Consider the following 6,158-nt stretch of genomic DNA (forward strand, 5'->3'; position numbering starts at 1 on the left):
CATCAGCTTTACTGCAAGATTGAAACATGGCTGCTCATCTCTGTATATTCTCATGAGTTCCTCAGTCAAAAATTATAGAAGTGCTATTAAATAAGGTAAATATACTAAATGCTGACACAAAAAATTTCCAGGACACCTTATAACATGAAAAAAGCCAAGTTACAAAGTGGTATATAGTGTGAAGCACATTTATATAAATATACCAAGTTATATAGTTACATGAGTTCCTAGCTGATTATATGTTCAGAGACGTAGAGGTGAAGCTAAAGATAAATTTGGTGGCAGAGAGAGAATCGAAGGGAAAAAAATTGCCCCATCAAGAACCATGGAAAATAAAGCAATTATAGGAAAACTAAAATGTTAAATGTAGCAAATGGGATGAGAACTATTAAATAAAAAATTATAGTATATGCACATATATATACATATATATTATGATTATCTGTGTAAGTATAGACATAATTATATATTTATACATAATTTTATATGCTATTCCTAGGAGTCAATATCATATCATTGAATATGATATTCCTATATCTGCCTGAAGATGGGGAAAACTGGTTCTTTCTTGGGGCAGGAAAACAGAGTTATACCTTCATGACCTGAATCATATTATTATTTGTTCTGAATAAAATAATCAAAAAGATAAACAAATACTTGCAAGAGTAGGTTCTAATGCCAATTACCTGTCATTGATGTAAATCACTTTTCCCCTCAAAAGCATAGGTGGGGCTTCAGTGGTGTCCTGGCAGAGTGGACAGGCCCTCCAGTTGGCGATATGTGTAACACACCGACTTACTGTGACCCAGGAAAGGCTGCCAAAGATGTCTTCAACAAAGCATATGGCTTTGGCATGGTCAAAATAGACCTGAGAACCAAATCATGGAGTGGAATTTTTTACTTCTGGTCATGCTTACACTGATACAGGGAAAGCATCAGGCAACCTAGAGACCAAATACAAGATCTGTAACTATGGACTGACCTTCACCCAGAAGTGGAACACAAACAATACTCTTGGGACAGGAATCTCTCGGGAGAATAAGTTGGCTGAAGGGTTGAAATTGACTCTTGATACCATTTTGGACCGAACACAGAAAGAAGGGTGGGAAATTGAAGGCCTCATATAAACCAGATTGTTTCAGTCTTGGCAGTAATGCTGATATAGATTTTTCTGGACCAACCATCTATGGCTAGGCTGTGTTGGCCTTTGAAGGTTGACTTGCTGGCTATCAGATGAGTTTTGACACAGACAAATGCAAACTGTCACAGAATAATTTCACCCTGGGTTACAAGGCCGCAGACTTCCAGCTGCACACTCATGTGAATGATGGCACTGAGTTTGGAGGGTCGATCTACCAGAAGGTGAATGAGAAGATTGAAATGTCAATAAACCTTGCGCAGACAGCCAGTAGTAAGAACACCCGCTTCTGCATTGCTGCTAAGTACAAGCTGAACTGTAGAACTTCTCTCTGTGCTAAAGTAAACAATGTCAGCCTGATTGGACTGGGTTACATTCAGACCCTTTGACCAGGAGTGAAACTGACCCTTTCAACTCTAATCGATGGAAAGAAATTCAATGCAGGAGGGCACAAGTTCGGGCTTGGATTTGAACTAGAAGTTTAATGTGGCTTTGAATAAAGCATCAGCTTTGTCCCTGGAGGTGAAGAGAAACGAACCCACTATGTTTTGGCCTTAAAATTCTTCTGTGAAATTCAAAAGTGTGAACTTTTTATTCTTCCAAAGAATTGTAATCCTCCCCACACTGAAGCTTAGGTACTGAGTCCATCCTAAGGGAGGTGCTTGAAGGCATGCCCGGAAGTTGTCATATTCGTGCCACATTTCAGTTCAGTTCCTCAGTGTTATTATCAATGTGTTGCTCAGCAACAATGTAGTGTCATGTTACAAAGGAGATGACCTGACCCTCCAGTTGTCCATCATGTCCTGCATGTCCCATAGCACTTTTTCATGACCTTGTAATACATTGGTCTCTGTGTGGTAGTAGAATCTTTGGTTTTGTATCACAGTAAAATAAAAGAAACCCATCACATTTGGAACATAAATTGAAAGAAAAAAAAAAAAGCATAGGTGGGGAATTCCCCAGTGGTCCAGTGGTCTGAGCTCCACGCTTCCACTGCAAGGGCACAGGTTCAATCCCTGGCCGAGGGATTAAGATCCCACATTCTGGACAGCCAAAGAAACCCAAAAAACAATGACAACAACAAAAACCATACGTGGACTCATAGCCAGAAAAGGCAAACTATACTAGGCAAACTTTGTCAAGAAACTGCCTGATACGGAAGGATTGTCTCTGTATATTTAAGACTGACTCTAAAACTGGTTGCAGAATCCTTGCTAATAAGACTTAGACATGCAATATTTGAAAAAAAACAGACTTATTCCAGGTATAATTCCTATTCCAAGGAATTAGGAATGGACACCAGGAAAAGAATAAGAGCTTCAGTTCAGTTCAGTTCAGTCAGTCACTCAGTCGTGTCCAACTCTTTGCGACCCCATGAATCGCAGCACGCCAGGCCTCCCTGTTCATCACCAACTCCTGGACTTCACTCAAACTCACATCCATCGAGTCAGTGATGCCATCCAGCCATCTCATCCTCTGTTGTCCCCTTCTCCTCCTGCCCCCAATCCTTCCCAGCATCAGAGTCTTTCCCAATGAGTCAACTCTTCACATGAGGTGGCCAAAGTATTGGAGTTTCAGCTTTAGCATCAGTCCTTCCAAAGAACACCAAGGGCTGATCTCTTTTAGAATGGACTGTTTGCATCTCCTTGCAGTCCAAGGGACTCTCAAGAGTCTTCTCCAACAACACAGTTCAAAAGCATCAATTCTTCGGTGCTTAGCTTTCTTCACAGTCCAACTCTCACATCCATACATGACCACAGGAAAAACCATAGCCTTGACTAGACGGACCTTTGTTGGCAAAGTAATGTCTCTGTTTTTGAATATGCTATCTAGGTTGGTCATAACTTTTCTTCCAAGGAGTAAGTGTCTTTTAATTTCATGGCTGCAGTCACCATCTGCAGTGATTTTGGAGCCCCCCAAAATAAAGTCTGACACTGTTTCCACTGTTCCCCCATCTATTTCCCATGAAGTGATGGGACTAGATGCCATGATCTTCGTTTTCTGAATGTTGAGCTTTAAGCCAACTCTTTCACTCTCCTCTTTCACTTTCATCAAGAGGCTTTTTAGTTCCTCTTCACTTTCTGCCATAAGGATGGGGTCATCTTCATATCTGAGGTTATTGATATTTCTCCCGCAATCTTGATTCCAGCTTGTGCTTCCTCCAGCCCAGCATTTCTCATGATGTACTCTGCATATAAGTTAAATAAGCAGGGTGACAATATACAGCCTTGACGTACTCCTTTTCCTATTTGGAACCAGTCTGTTGTTCCATGTCCAGTTCTAACTGTTGCTTCAAAAAGAAAGATATAAGCATCTGAATGCAGAGTTCCAAAGAATAGCAAGGAGACATAAGAAAGACTTAGTCAGTGATCAATGCAAAGAAATAGAAGAAAACAACAGAATGAGAAAGGCTAAATATCTCTTCAAGAAAATTAGAGATACCAAGGGAACATTTCATGCAAAGATGGGCTCGATAAAGGACAGAAATGGTATGGACCTAACAGAAGCAGAAGATATTAAGAAGAGGTGGCAAGAATACACAGAAGAACTCTACAAAAAAGATCTTCATGACCAAGATAATCACGATGGTGTGATTATCTCTCACCAAGAGCCAGACATCCTGGAATGTGAAGTCAAGTGGGCCTTAGAAAGCATCACTATGAACAAAGCTAGTGGAGGTGATGGAATTCCAGTTGAGCTAAATAGCTCAAATCCTGAAAGATGATGCTGTGAAAGTGCTTCACTCAATATGCCAACAAATTTGGAAAACTCAGCAGTGGCCACAGGAATGAAAAAGGTCACTTTTCATTCCAATTCCAAAGAAAGGCAATGCCAAAGAATGCTCAAACTACCGCACAATTGCACTCATCTCACATGCTAGTAAAGTAATGCTCAAAATTCTCCAAGCCAGGCTACAGCAGTATGTGAACCATGAACTTCCAGATGTTCAAGCTGGTTTTAGAAAAGGCAGAGGAACCAGAGATCAAATTGCCAACATCTGCTGGATCATGGAAAAAGGAAGCCAGAAAACATCTATTTCTGCTTTATTGAGTACGCCAAAGCCTTTGACTGTGTGGATCACAATAAGAGCTTCCTGCTGCTGCTGCTGCTAAGTCGCTTCAATCGTGTCCGACTCTGTGCGACCCCATAGACAGCATCCCACTAGGCTCCTCTGTCTCTTGGATTCTCCAGGCAAGAATACTGGAGTGGGTTGCCATAAGAGCTTAGGGAGGGCCAAATGAAAGCAGGATGGGGAAAGAGGCTCCACAGTTTTCATCTTCAGGCCACACTTAGAAACCCTCCTATGTCCATAAATGTGTTGGGTCAGAATTCAAAATTATTTAAGCTCACAACATTTGATCCATTCCATTACTAACCAATAACACACACACAAACACACAGAGTTATATAGATATATTAATAGATACTTTAGAAGTTAAGAGCATGGGGTTTGGAGACAAATCCCATTACTAATGGACAGTGATGATATGCGGTTTGGCAAGTTATTTAACTTCTCTATGATCCAGTTTCCCTGTGTGTAAATGGGGATAGTATCACCTACCTCAATGGATTTTTATAAAGATGAGAATCCTTAATGAATCTGAGTTTGATACACAATAAGCACTAAAAGAAAAAAAAAGGCAATTGGACCCTCCCTGGAAGAAAAAGGCTGATTGTAATAGGAAACAACATCAGCTTGACCACACATCTGCTTCCTCCAGCTGAATCTTAGGCTTTGACTCTTTGGGTCTCAACAGACAAGACACATGATGCCATAAGAGGCTCAAGGCATCGACAGAGAAACGCCATTTTTTAAAGAGAACTGCGAACAAAATATGCAAACCTGACCTTGGAGAAGTATAAAATATCGACTCTGCCCTTAAGGTGCTATCAGCCTGAGTGGGGGTGGGAGAAAGCACAGGGCTGAGATAGAGGGTTTGGTTGGAAACACCAAACAGGTGTATCTAAGAAGCCTTCCCTGCAGGCAAAATCACCTTCAGAAGAGATGATGCCTGTTCTGAGTCTGGAGCAAAGAGCAGGAGCAATCCAGAGGAGGAGAATGTAAGTATAGAAATACAAGGATAGCGTTACATTTCTTGCAAAAGGAGCTTGTGATGGCAAAGAGAAATAGGCCAGGGACAGATCAACAAAATCCCAGCCTTGGAAGCCAAGGAGTTTAAACTATCAGAAAAGTCAGTGGAGATGGAGAAGGAAATAGCAACCCCCTCCAGTATTCTTGCCAGGAGAACCGCATGGACAGATGAGCTGAGCGGGTTACAGTCCATGGGGTCTCAAGAGTTGGACACAACTTAGTGACTAAGCAACAACAACTGAATAGCACAGGGAAGTATATTCAATTTTCTGTGATAAACCGTAATGGAAAAGAATATTGAAAAAGAATAATATATATGTATGTGTGTATCTGAATCACTTTGCTGTACAGCAGAAATTAACACAATGTTATAAACCAACTATATGTCAATAAAATTTAAAAAAAGAAAAAAGTTGATGGAGAGCCATTGTTGAATTTTAGCAATGAGATGGACTTGATCAGATTTTCATCTTGGAAAGATTGCCTCAGCTTAGTTTGGAAGCAACAGCAGAAAAGAAGCTACAGCTCTACTCCAGGCAAAATACATGACCACCTCAGTAAGATAAAGTAACAGTGGGGTGAGGAGGAGATCAGCTTACACAGAGCAGATATAATTTTGGCAGGACTTGGTGATAGTTGGATGTGGAAGAAGTGAGAGGAAGAATCATGGCTGATTCTGAGGTTTCTGCCTTGGATGACTGAATGAACAGTGGTTAACACAAAATACAAGAAAAGGAACAGCGGTCTTGGAAGCAAATGAGTACAGTGCTGTAGAAAGTCACAGACGTCACTGTGCACTATGATGATAACGAAAAGTGTTTAAGAGGCCTTGTCTGATGAACACAATATGATTTGGTGTCTTTAAACACCTGGTTTGGGACTTTGACGACTCAACAAAGTTAGGGCTGGAAAGAGAGCATGGCGATC

At 40.9% G+C, this 6,158-nt stretch overlaps 1 pseudogene; it reads left to right on the forward strand.

Annotated features, from left to right (window-relative positions):
* The first annotated feature begins 778 nt into the window (after nucleotides 1–778).
* LOC138097109 (voltage-dependent anion-selective channel protein 3 pseudogene) lies at nucleotides 779–1,623 on the forward strand (annotated as a pseudogene).
* The last annotated feature ends 4,535 nt before the right edge of the window (nucleotides 1,624–6,158 follow it).

The sequence above is a fragment of the Capricornis sumatraensis genome, chromosome 2 (genome assembly GCF_032405125.1).
Source record: "Capricornis sumatraensis isolate serow.1 chromosome 2, serow.2, whole genome shotgun sequence".
Taxonomy (NCBI): domain Eukaryota; kingdom Metazoa; phylum Chordata; class Mammalia; order Artiodactyla; family Bovidae; genus Capricornis; species Capricornis sumatraensis.